The sequence below is a fragment of the Microtus pennsylvanicus genome, chromosome 5 (assembly GCF_037038515.1).
Source record: "Microtus pennsylvanicus isolate mMicPen1 chromosome 5, mMicPen1.hap1, whole genome shotgun sequence".
NCBI lineage: Eukaryota > Metazoa > Chordata > Mammalia > Rodentia > Cricetidae > Microtus > Microtus pennsylvanicus.
Window position 1 is genome coordinate 14628045 of NC_134583.1, and position 13846 is coordinate 14641890.

Below are 13846 nucleotides of genomic sequence, written 5' to 3' on the forward strand. Positions count from 1 at the left end.
TGAAAACCTGTACTCCATGAAATTGGAAAACTTAAAGGAAATAAAAAATTTTTAGGAAATATATTACCAAAATTAAATCAAAACCAGATAAAGAGATTAAATTGACTTATAACTGCTAATAAAATAGAAACTGTCATCAAAAGTCTCCTAATCAAAAAAAAAAAAAAAACTCAGGATCAGGTTGTTTCAGTGCAGAATTCTACAAGATTTTCAAAGAATTACTAATAACAATACTCCTCAAATTGTTCCACACAATAAAAACAGAAGGAATATTGCAAAACTTTTTTATGAAGCTACAATTACCCTGATACCCAAAATACACAAAGACATTACTAAGAAAGAGAATTACAGACCAATCTTACTCATAAACATTGATGCAAAAATACTCAATAAAATATTGGCAAAGTGAATCCAAAAACACATCAGAAAAATCATCCACCATGATGAAGTAGGCTTCATCCCAGAGTTTCAGGATGATTCAACATACAAAAAAATTGTAAATGTAATCCATACAAACAAACTGAAAATAAAAACCACATGACCATCTCATTTAGATGCTAAAAAAGCCTTTGACAAATACAATATCTTTTCATTATAAAGGTCTTGGAGAGACTGCAGATACAAGGAACAAACGTAAACATAATAAAAGCAATATACAGCAAGTCAACAGCCAACATCAAAGTAAATGGAGAGAAACTCAAAATGATCACACTGAAAATAGGAACAAGACTTGGCTGTTCACTCTTTCCATATCTATTCAATATAATACTTAAGGTTCTAGCTAGAGCAATCAGACATCAAAAGGCGATCAAGTGGATACAAATTAGAAAATAAGAAGTGAAACTCTATTTGCTGATGATATGATAGTTACATAAGTGACCCCAAAAATTCTACCAAGAAACTTCTAAAACTCATAAATACCTTCAGTAATGGTGCAGGATAGCCCACTTACACATATGATAAATGGGCTGAGAAAGAAATCAGAGAAACATCACCCTTCACAATAGCAACAAATAACATAAAATATCTTGGAGTAACTCTAACGAAACAAGTAGAAGACCTGTATGACAAGAACTTAAAATCTTTGCAGAAAAGAATTAAAGAAGACACAAGAAAATTGAAAGATCTTCCATGCTCTTGGATAGGTAGTATTAACATAATAAAATGTCAGTCTTACCAAGGCAATCTACAGATTCAATGCAATGCCCAGAAAACTTCTTCACAGACCTTGAATAACTCAACTTCATACAGAAAAGCAAGAAACTCAAAATAGCCAAAACAATCATGTACAACAAAGGAACTTCTGGAGACATCACAATCCCTAACTTCAACCTCTAGTACAGAACTACAGTACTGAAAACTTATTGGTATTGCCATAAAAACAGACAGAAGGATCAATGGAACTGGACTGAAGATTCGGATATCAATCCACACGCCTACAAACACCTGATTTTTGACAAAGAAGCAAAAAATATAAAATGGAAGAAAGAAAGCATACTGAACAAATTTTGCTGGTGTAACTAGATATCAACATGTAGAATGATACAAATTGATCCACATCTATCATCATGCACAGAACTCAAGTAAAAAATGAATCAAAGACCTCAACATAAATCCAACCACACTGAATCTCATAGAAGAGAAAATAGGAAGTACACTTGAACATACTGGCATAGGAGACCACTTCCTAATATAACCCCAGAAGCAGACACTGAGAGAACCAATTATTAAATTGGACCAACTGAAACTGAGAAGCTTTTGTAAAGCAAAAGACATGGTTAACAAGACAAAGCAGAAGCCTGCAGAATGGGAAAAGATTGTCACCAACCTCACATTGGATGGAAAGCTGACCAACCACTATGTAACATGCTTGTAATTGAAAGGTAGAAGCATATCAGAGATTTAGTATTTGCTTAGGCTACAAGTAAGTTAGAGGACAACTTAGGTACAAAAGTTCTTGTCTCAACCATAATCACCAAAAATCATCAGCAGCATCAGCAGCAGAAAAGTATACTTGTTTACATTTTTAAAATTTATCAATAATAAGAGTAAGTTTCAAATTAATCAAATGAAGATTTGTTTATATAACTATTAATAATGCATACTTCATAAAATATATTTAAATATGAGGCTGAAAGGGGAAGCAGGGTGTTATGCAGAAAATGCATAGAAAAATTGAAAATGAATTGACACATTATAAACAGAACACAGGGGCTCCAAAAAGTGCTAAATTCCATCTCAACTCAACTAAAATATCCTCTTTTTCAAGAGAACTTTTACAGATTCCCAAGGTCAAAATGCAGGAAAGATTGAACACCATATTAACTACTATTGTCCGAAATACAAAAAAAGAACAAATTCAGGCATACTGAAAATGCAAAACAAACAGGAAAAAATAATAAAGTGTTTTCTACATTACCCCACTAATCAGTCCGTGGCTAAACCAAATACTGGGTGACTAGATAAAAGAGTTTTCTCTTGATAAAAAATTCCATCTAATTAAAGAAGAAACAATGATTGAGTTAGAACAGTATCTTTTAAAACTTAATATAATAACTTGTACACATTCTGCAAAGATCAAATTAGTCTTCCTTATATAATCACAACTTGTCTATGCACATAAATCTCAGCATTGCTCTTTGATGAAATGACTATGCTTTAGCAATCAATATTGTAACATTTACAAAAAAACACTCTAATTCACCAAGTTTTTGTTTTATATTGTGTTTGAAGAAATCAGGGAAGTTTTCTTAGTTACTAACATACTCCTTTGAGAGAAAATATAACCATGGGAAAGACAACCTGCCTAGGGAATTATATTTGCCAAGTACCATTAATATGGATTTGAAATTCTAAAAAATAAACAAATAAACTTCTTAATAAAATCAGATATCTGTCATCATTTAGCATTTAATCCAAAGTCAATATTTCACTCTCTACACTACTTTGATTCATTAGAACCTCAGAAAAAGAATTTGTAGGAGAATTAAAAGTTAACTTCAATTCAAAACTGTCTTTAGAGTAGCAGTGTTGGCTGTCCTGACTTAGTCAGGCAACTGAGACTGGAGGACCAAGTAGAGGTGGAGGCCAGCCATTCTGGGCCACACAGTGAACTACAACCCAAACTGGACCACTGAATCAACAGAGAAAAACCAATCAACAACCAAAAACAGAGTTATTGTCAAGGGAATCGCTATACAGAGAAGATTGAATGCTGCTGCGCTAGAGTATAGAAACTGAAAACACATTTCTGAAATCATGCAGAGGTGATCATTCTTCACTGGGTTCAGTGTGTGCTACAAACAGGGATAAAAAATTAGCAAACTCACTCGGGAGGCAGAGGCAGGCGGATCTCTGTGAGTTTGAGGCCAGCCTGGTCTACAATAGCTAGTTCCAGGACAGGAACCAAAAAGTTACGGAGAAACTCTGTCTCAAAAAAAAAATTAGCAAACTACCCTCTGAAACTTATTTTTTGATATAAAATAACTTATTCCAGAGACTTTTAAACTGGCCTAATTCTAAATTGTCAAATGTTTCCTAACTTAAGCTTTATTTTCTCTGGTTGTATTCACTCTTTAAAATAACTTGAATAATCATTTCTTATTATAGAATTTTTCTGGAATGAAATGATATGCACTTGAACACTATAAAATATTAGGACCATATAAAGTTCTTACAGAGCATAGACAGTCAAATGGGAAAAGACCTATTTAATAAAAGCATCAAAATAACAACAAAGGAAACTAATTCTGAATATTTCTGGTGTATACTAATAGAGATATATAATGAATTCAAGAAATCAAAACCAACAATAATAACAAAAATTAAAAAATATGAATAAAGTAAAAATGAGCAAACAACTTGATTGCAACATGTACTACTGACAGTACCAAATAATAAAAGACAACAACTATGACAAACACCTACAGAAACACACAGTCAATGAGCATATGAAAACAAAATTCTCAACATCATCAGTCTCCATGGAAATCAAAATCAATGAAGTATCCTCAAGATCCAGTGTGATTATCAAGAAGAATATTGATAAAAAAAAACTTCTTGGCAAAGAGGCTAAAAATCCCTTTGTTTCATTTGAACATTGTTGGTGGGCATCTATTATAGAATATATGATAGTAATATTTCAGGAAATAAAATGATAATTTAATTCAACAGCCCAATTGGTAGGTGTATGTCCAAGAAACAGAAAGTTCTGTTTCCATCTTCTGATGAAAACACAAAGGAAATACCGATAGTGGAACACTGTTCCTTCATAACAGCAGAAGCAGATCCTGATCTTTTTGGCAGAACAGGTGGAATGTGAAGTTAATGTGATAAATGATAGAAATTGAGCACAGAAATATGAGTACCATGTGACGTTGAACATATTATCTTAGAAAAAACAATCTCAAAGAGGTTGAGAACAGAGTGCTGGTTAGTAGATTCTGTCGTTCAGGGAGAAAAGAGGAAGACGTATGATAGACATATTATTGGCTATTAAGTACAGTTAGAACATGAGGTTCTGATGTACTATGTACAGTAGAATAACTGGTTAACTGCAATGCATTGCTTGTAAATATATTGGGTATGTTTTCACTAAAAACAAGAGAGTTTTAAGTTCAATCACAGATTCATGATTAAAAACCTGTACTTAATAAATATTAATTCTAGAAAATATATATGGGCTTTCTCTTTCTGCCACATATTTTTTTCAGAAATGGGCCTCAAGTAGTCAGCATTAGGAGAAAGTACTTTTAACTGAGGAGTTACCTCAATGAAGCCAATTCATAATTAGTTATTAACTATATATCATATATATACGTGGTATGTGCATATATCAAAATGAATCTGTGTATGCACTTTTCCACATTTTCTGTAGGTGTATGTGTTCACACATATCTGAGTACATGTGTTTGTGGAAATGTGCATGTACATGTAGTTATCTACCTGGTGCTCAAAATTTAACCATGGTTTTTGTTGTTTTACCAGATGGCTTCTGCTGTTGCTAATGACGTGTTCATTTTTACATTAAATTTTCTAATTTGCATGTGTATGTGTGAGTGACAGGAAATGCATGTAGTTCTGGCTTTCCACCACATTGTTCCAGGAGGTGGAATCAAGTAGTCAGCTTTGTGGGGTAAACGCTTTGAGCTGATGAGCTATTTCACTGAGAGCACTTGATAGTTATTTAGTAAATAATTTAGATTGTTTAGCAGGATCTCTTACTTGGTCCTAAGACTTTTTTTATTAGGCTATGAGAGCTGAGTAGCAAATTCCAGGGTACCTCTAACCTGTCCTTCCCAGCACTGATCTAATATAATTGGATGTCAAAAATGCTTACTTTTCCACATGGGTGTTAGGAATCAAACTCTTTTTCTCATGCTTGCAAAACAAATGTTTTGTTAACTAAGCCATCTTCCAAGTCTTTCAAGTGATTTTAAATCAGTTAAAATACAGCAAATATAGTTGAAAGTTAAAAAAAAATAAGAGGAAGTAAGTTTTACTGATGTGAGATTCCCTACTGTACGCTGTGAATACCATTGGTTAATAAAGCAACTGACTTGACATGATAGGATAGAACAGAGCTTGGTAGACAAAACTAAAAAGAATGCTGGGAGAAAGGAGGCAGAGTCAGGGGGAGCCATGGAACCACCACCAGAGACAAACATGCTGAAACCTTGCTGGCAGACCATGAGTCTCATGATAAAATATAAAATAATGGATATGGGTTAATTCTAGATGTAAGAGCTAGCTAGCAATAGGCTTAAGTAATTTGCCAAGCAGTGATTTAATTAATAAAGTCTCTGTGTGGTTATTTCAGGGCTGAGCAGCCAAGAAATAACTCATGGCCTCCATTACACCAAATTGGCACTCCAATGTGTGCCAGTTAAATCCATTTAAACCTGGGAGAGTTTGGGAATAAATTCTACACCAAAAAGAAAAAAGAAAAACCAACAGAAGAAAAAATAAAACCAAGGTCTGTAAAGAATTTTGATGGGATTTTGATGGGGATTGCATTCTTCACAGACCTTGAGAAGACAATAATCAACTTTATATGGAAAAAAAACAGGATAGCCAAAACCCACAAACCTATGAACACTTCATTTAATATAAAGTAGCTAAAAGTATAAAATGGAAAAAAGAGAGCATCTTCAACATATTGTGCTGGCAAAACTGGATGTCAATATGTAGAAGAATGAAAATAGACCCATATCTATCACCATGCACAAAACTCAAGTCCAAGTGGATTATAGACCTCAATATCAGTCTGAACACACTGAACCTGATAGAAGAGAAAGTGGGAAGTACTCTACAACACATGGGCACAGGAGACCACTTCCTACGTATAACCACAGCAGCACAGACATTAAGGGCATCTTTGAATAAATGGGACCTCCTGAGACTGAGTAGCTTCTGTAAAGCAAAGGACACTGTCACTAAGACAAAAAGGCAATCCACTGACTGGGAGAAGATCTTCACCAACCCTGCAACTGACAAAGGTCTGATCGCCAAAATATATAAAGAACTCAAGAAACTAGACTGTAAAAGGCTAATCAACCAAATTATAAAATGGGGCACTGAGCTGAACAGAGAATTCTCAATAGAAGAAGTTCAAATGGCCAAAAGACAATTAAGGTTATGCTCAACTTCCTTAGCGATCAGGGAAATGCAAATCAAGACAACTTTTAAATACCATCTTACACCTGTCAGAATGGCTAAAATCAAAAACACCAGTGATAGCCTTTGCTAAAGAGGTTGTGGAGTAAGGGATACACTCATCCATTGCTGGTGGGAATGCAAACTTGTGCAACCACTTTGGAAAGGAGTGTGGCGGTTTCTCGGGAAATTCGGGATCAACCTACCCCTGGACCCAGCAATACCACCCTTGGGAATATACCCAAGAGATGCCCTATCATACAACAAAAGTATATGCTCAACTATGTTCATAGCAGCATTGTTTGTAATAGCCAGAACCTGAAAACAACCTAGATGCCCTTCAATGGAAGAATGGATGAAGGAAGTATGGAATATATACATATTAGAGTATTACTCAGCAGTAAAAAAAAAAAAGGACTTCTTGAATTTTGCATGCACATGGACGGAAATAGAAAACACTATCCTGAGTGAGGTAACCCAGACCCCAAAAGAGGAACATGGGATGTACTCACTCATAATTGGTTTCTAGCCATAAATAAAGGACATTGAGCCTATAATTCTTGATCCTAGCAAAGCGAAATGAGGTGAACCCAAAGAAAAACATATAGTCACCCTCCTGGATATTAGCTTTCATCAGGGCATGAGAGGAGACAGAGACAGAGTCCCACATTGGAGCACCAGACTGAAACCCCAAGGTCCAAATCAGGAGCAGAAGGAGAGAGAGCAAGGGCAAGGAACTCAGGACCACGAGGGGTGCACCCACACACTCAGACAATGAAGATGTTCTATCGGGAACTCACCAAGGCCAGCTGGACTGGGTCTGAAAAAGCATGGGATAAAACCGGACTCGCTGAACATAGCGGACAATGAGGACTGCTGAGAAGTCAAGGACAATGGCACTGGGTTTGGTTCCTACTGCACATACTAGCTGTGTGGGAGCCTAGGCTGTTTGGATGTTCACCTTACTAGACCTGGAAGGAGGAGGAGGTCCTTGGACTCCCCACAGGGCAGGGAACCTTGACAGCTCTTTGGGCTGATGAGAGAGGGGGAGTTGATTGGGGGAGGGGGAGGGAAATGGGAGGCCGTGACGGGGAGGAGACAGAAATCTTTAATAAATAAATAAATAATAATAATTAAAAAACAAAGAAAATGATGAGGTATCTTGAAAGGGTTGCGGCAAGCAGGTACGGTAGCACACACCTGCCATTCTTGGGTTTCTAAGGCAAGAGGATTATGAATTCAAGGCTAGTGTGTGCTACCTGTCCCCTTCCCCAAAATAAAAGAAAGTGTGAAAGAAAAAAAAAAGAAAAAGAAAACAGAGTTAAGCATGGCTTAATGCCATGGCTTCCTTAAGAGAGGTTTTCCTGATTCAGTGGTAGCAGAATATAAGCCACACGGTTTTAAAATAGTGGCTTTCTGGGCCATGCTGCCTGCACAAATTCTCACTTTTTCAGGAGGCTGAGCATTTAAATGCAGATTGTGGGTAGTGTGCTGCAAGTTACTTGGTGGCAGCATGAGCCAACTGGTTATCAGAGCTGAGGTGGTGAGGACAGCTATACCTGGCTGACTTCCACCACCATGTTGGACTGGTTGGAGAAAACAGGCAGGGCTGTATTTTGCCTAGCAATGTCACCGCTTAAGTTCATAATCAAGGCTTAAGATTTTAAGAAGCACTTCTGGTCAGTAAAGGATTACAGATATATAATAAAGACGATTCCATGTGGAAGAGACCTCTAAATAGGTCACACTGTGTTTAAACTATGTACATAGGCTGAAAAAAACAAGTATAAAGAGTTATAAAAAGAAGTAAATGGATTATAAAAAAGCACATTCTTTAAAGAGACCAAGTACAGACAGTCATAGATTAAAGGAGTAAAGATAATAAAATATATATTAAAAAGTAATAGAGTAAAAATAAATAATCAAGGAAAAGATGAACTATACTATACACAGAAAGTCTGGATTATGTATATTATTGTGTTTTCTTTGAATTTTTTGACTGTGAAGGAGATAAGTAAACAGCATATATACTTCTCGTCTTCAAAATTTGAGTCTAAGGATATGTTGGTTTGGAAAAGAGGTTCTACTTTTGTTTCCACAGAAAATGAGAACCTGTGGAATCCTTTCAAACTAATGTGGTGTGATGGACCAATAACCCCTGAAAGGTCACCTTGAACAACCCTTAAAAAATTACTTTACCAAATAAACAGCAAGAAGTAGTTGAAAGAGAACTATGCCCATATTCCCAAATATTATTTATAAATGTTTATTTTCATTTAAAGAGGGATATACTATAGAGACAGAAACTTTGCATTGGTATGGATCTTGGTTTATTGATACAAATTTAAGGTCAATTTTGTTACATTGTGTATATGTATTTCTGATCTTGATTATGGTATTGTGTTTGTACAGCTCACTTTAAAATGTTTTGTATAATTAGGAAATATAGGTTAATAGAGAGTAACCCATACTAGTCAAGCTTGTATTCATATTAGTTAGGTTTTCTAGTTATATATAGATATATTTTAGTTAGATAATCCTCAAATCTTTTAAAGACCTTCAGAATATGGCATTTAAAATGTTTTAATAACTTAGACGTTTCATGACAATGAGACACATCTGTTCCTGGTAGCACCGATTACTTCAAGAGGAAGATGGGCATCACAGAGGCTACTTATGGAGTTTGCTAGCCATTTGACAAGAAATTTCTCTTGCATGGACTGCTTGATGGTATACTCTGTGAGTTGGACATGCAGGACCCATGGAGAGATGACTGCTGAACATGCCTAAAAATGAGATGGTCCTTCAGGCTTCCTTATGATGTTTAACTTCAGCTGAGGACTTCAAATTGTGATTTCAGTGATTCTCATAAAAAAGGGCATCATGGCTAAGTACTTTCAAGTATAGCATTTGGAATCAGATTACCAAGAAGCCAGCCTTGAATTTACTACCTGAATAAAATATTTTTAGTTATTTAAGACTCAAAGAAACTTCACTCCCCAAAGAAGTTGTACCACCTAATATAGATATTCCAATAAAACTTTGTAACATATTTAGCAGAAGTCAGAATGTCATTAAGTGGATCCTACTTCTGTTTCAACATATCCTGGGCTTAGAGAAATGAGAACAAATGGATTCAACATTTTTTTAGCAAATCAGATACTCACTTCAGCATGTAAGTAGAGCCAACTGACTACACCTTCATACACAAAGTATTGCACATATTGCCATTTAGTCATCTTGCTAAAATTGAAAATAAATGTCTTTGTAAATGTTAATGTTCTCATTTGAAATGTTCTTTTCTAAAATTGGAATCGTTTTCCAGTGCTTTCGTTTCACATTGGTAACATTATTTTGTAAATGAATAGCTCCAAGCAATTTATAATGAGGTCACACTAATTTGCTACAACAAATTCAGAACTCTTAAATGTTGTATTTTTTTGGCTTTATATCATGCAACACATGTCACAGATGCATCATAATTTGCTATTTTTGAGACACTGAAAGAAGGAAAAGTTTATTTCTGTTGCTCATACATTTGTTGTAATTATTGGCTCAACAAATAATTATTAAACACTTAATATTTACCAGGTTCTATGACAAGTGCTAGGTATACAATGTTCAAACTATGAACACAACCTTTGAGTTAATGAAGCTTTAATTTAGCAGGAAAGAAGACTTTAATTCTCAAAAGGGAAGTAATCCATAAATGCAATGTTGCAAGAGCACATGGAAAATCTTATTTGAAATAACCTATACAAAATAAGCAGGTTTTGTGGGTTTAATTAATAATTTGAATCTGTGTTGGAAGAACAAATTAAAGCTGAAATCTAGAAATTTAATTAGAAGCAAAAAGAACATTCTAGAGAACTCTTATCATGTGTCAGTGCCTGAAGTTTAAAGTTTATTAAAGTCAATAACTCAAAAAAAGTAATATTACTGGAACACTGTATTGGTTACAGAGACTGAACTTGATGTCAGTGAGAGATTCAGAACTGGATCTAATAGGATCGAATGGTCTGCCAGTACTGAGGCTTAGCAGCAATAATTGTAGTACGTAAGAGACTATCACCTAATCAAGGGCAAGTCTTATCTATATGCAAGTAGCAGTTACCGTAGACTATAGAGTAAGACCTTGTCTCAACAACAATAAAATAAAATAAGTGAATTAAAGAACCCTGAAGTTTGTTTTCAGAAAAAAAAATGTATTGTTGGAGTAAGATAAGTCAGAAGGATGGTAACAAATGTTAACAATAGTGTTGAGTCTGGAAATATTGGAGTAATGGTATTATTATCTGTATATGTATAATATCACCTAGATGTATAGAACCACCAAGAATGATTATTTAAAAGTGTACCTAAGTGATGGAAATTTACCCCCCCCTTTTTTTTTTCCATAAGGAAGCTCTCTGACTACTACTATGTCAACCTGGAATGTCATGTCAGCATGTCTGTTAGGTACAGGACTGGTATGGGGGAAGGCTAATCTCAGTAGGAGGTCTCAGTAGGCCATCAGTCTGAAATTGCAAAAGTCCAGGAGGAAGAAGCTGTAGTTTCTAGTGTTTGCACACATTGTCCAGTTGTTCATAAACACTTAAAATCTGACTCAGACACCCAAGGAAGGTTTTGCCACCCCTGGTCAGTATGGCCCAAATGGGTAATTGTTGTTTCAACTTACTATAGATCAATTAGTCTCAGAATCTTCAACAGACCTTTGTCATGCCAAACTACACATTCACTCAGCACTTTAGTCATTCAGGATTCCTCTGCTTGTCCATATCTTCTTCTTCCATACTTCCTAGGTGTTCAGGATGATCCTTCTACTTCTTTCTGGGTAGTTTACTGCAACGGTCAACACCAGATGGTAAAGATGAAAAGAAGAAAGAGCATTAACTTTTATGTAGTTAAATAGTAGTGGAAACAAAAAACAAAATAAAGTAAGAAACAAAACATAGACAACTAGTAAGCAAATTTCTCTGCAATTACTGAAAAGCAGCTTCATTTCATATTTTTCTATGTATGAGCCTATATTAAACATGCCCCAGAAATTTCAAATTTGGTCTTAAAGTTGTATTTCATGAATCTTTATTCATATAATGATATGTTAAAGTTAAAGCCTTTTTTTTTTTGTTTAAACAGAAAAAGGGGAAGTGATGTGGGAGTGTCATATATCAATCTGTTGATTTCATTGGTTAAGAAATAAAGAAACTGCTTGGCTGGCCCTCATAGGTTAAAACATAGGTGGGAGGAGTAAACAGAACAGAATGCTGGGAGGAAGAGGAAGTGAGCTCAGACTCTACAGCTCTCCTCTTGGGAGCAGACACCTCAGAGAGAGACGCCATGCCCTGCTCCCGGGCAGACACACACGATGAAGCTCCGACCTAGGAAGGACGTAGGCTAGAGCTCACAGATTATTAGAGATGGGTTGATTGGTATACCAGAATTAGCCAGTAAGGGCTAAAGCTAAAGGGCCAAGCAGTGTTTAAATGAATACAGTTTCCGTGTAATTATTTCGGGTAAAGCTAGCCGTGAGGGTGGCCGGGTGCCGGGGACGCAGCCCGCCGCTCCTATTTCAACAGTATAATATATCACAACCCTAAGTTTTTGTTTATTTATATTTTATATTATATAAAAAGAAATAGAGATATTTGCAAAGAAAACAGATTTACTAAATAATTGGTCCTATCATGTAAATATTTTCAGATGTGCAACTTTTCTTACTTCTTTAAATCTCAGTGTTTATTATGGACAGAATTGTGATAAGTCTATATCAAGTTGGAGAGATCTGTTATTTTACTTAGGCAAAACTTTTAATCTATAATCATTGTATCATTCTATGTTTCTTTAGATATTAAGGATCAGTATAAGCTGTAGGGAACAGCCGAAGTTCTCAGAGAATGAATATTGCTGACATCATCATAGCTATGTCAAGGACCTGAATGCCTCAGACTGAAGTGAACAGCAAGCCTTCCCTTGGTCATTTTTCTAGTTGGAATAGAGAGGTTGATAGTGTATTATGAAAATGTCAACCACTTTCCTTCTCTGGATGACTGTAACCACAGATTGCTTCTCTACATAGGCCTCTGTTGAGATTAGAACCCTGAATTTTCTGGGCTGCTGGGTGTTGTTTCCAATAGAAAGCATAAGCAACCTGATGCCAGCTTTCTGCACATGTGTCTGTCATGTCTTCATCCCTTATACACCAATTAGGCAAATTCCAAAGTCATAGAGATCATATCAATTAGTACTCAAAGCAAGCAGAGTCCATGATCAACTGAGTAAAACTGTGTGCATTGTATTTCATTGCATTGAAATCATTACTACATTACAGATATTTCTTTTATGCTTATTCTACAAAATGGTATTTTACCTTTTACTCTTCAAATGTCTGAAATGGTAGACAAATACGTTGATTTGTCATATCCATTAAAAAAAGATCTTTTTAAAAATATTAACCTTTAGCTGTGCCCAACCAAAAATTGTCACTTACAGAGTACATGCTTAAGGACTATGGAATCAAATGATAGCAAAGGAAATAATTACAAACAAATGAATGCATAATGTTTGAAGCATGTCAGAAAGTTTGTATTAGACATCAGCAACTTTGTTTTTCTACATTCAATCAGCTACATACTACCCACCAGCTGAGCTTGTCTGGAAACCAGACAAATAAGGTATATCATTATCCCTGTATTAAGACAAGACCGAGAAACTGCTCTGTGTTGACCAGGTCATTGCAGATGACCAGAGACTCAGCAAAAGAAGAAACTGAAATGGTTTACAATCAACACACTAGCCAGAGACTTTCATTAAACAACAGGGTTTCTTTTCTTTTCTTTTCTTTTCTTTTCTTTTCTTTTCTTTTCTTTTCTTTTCTTTTTTGGTTTTTTGAGACAGGGTTTCTCTGTGGCTTTGGAGCCTGTCCTGGAACTAGCTCTTGTAGACCAGGCTGGTCTCGAACTCACAGAGGTCCGCCTGCCTCTGCCTCCTGAGTGCTGTGATTAAAGGCATGTGCCACCATTGCCCGGCAACAACAGGGTTTCTAAATTGTTCCAGGCATTATTGCTGCCCATTTAGTGCTGTATATTTTGCCACATAATTTAACTTTAACCACCGAGTCTGTGTTTTGAATAGCACACTGCTGTGGTCATGGGTGGAAAAGTGACCCACACTAGTTCCTAGTATGCTAAAA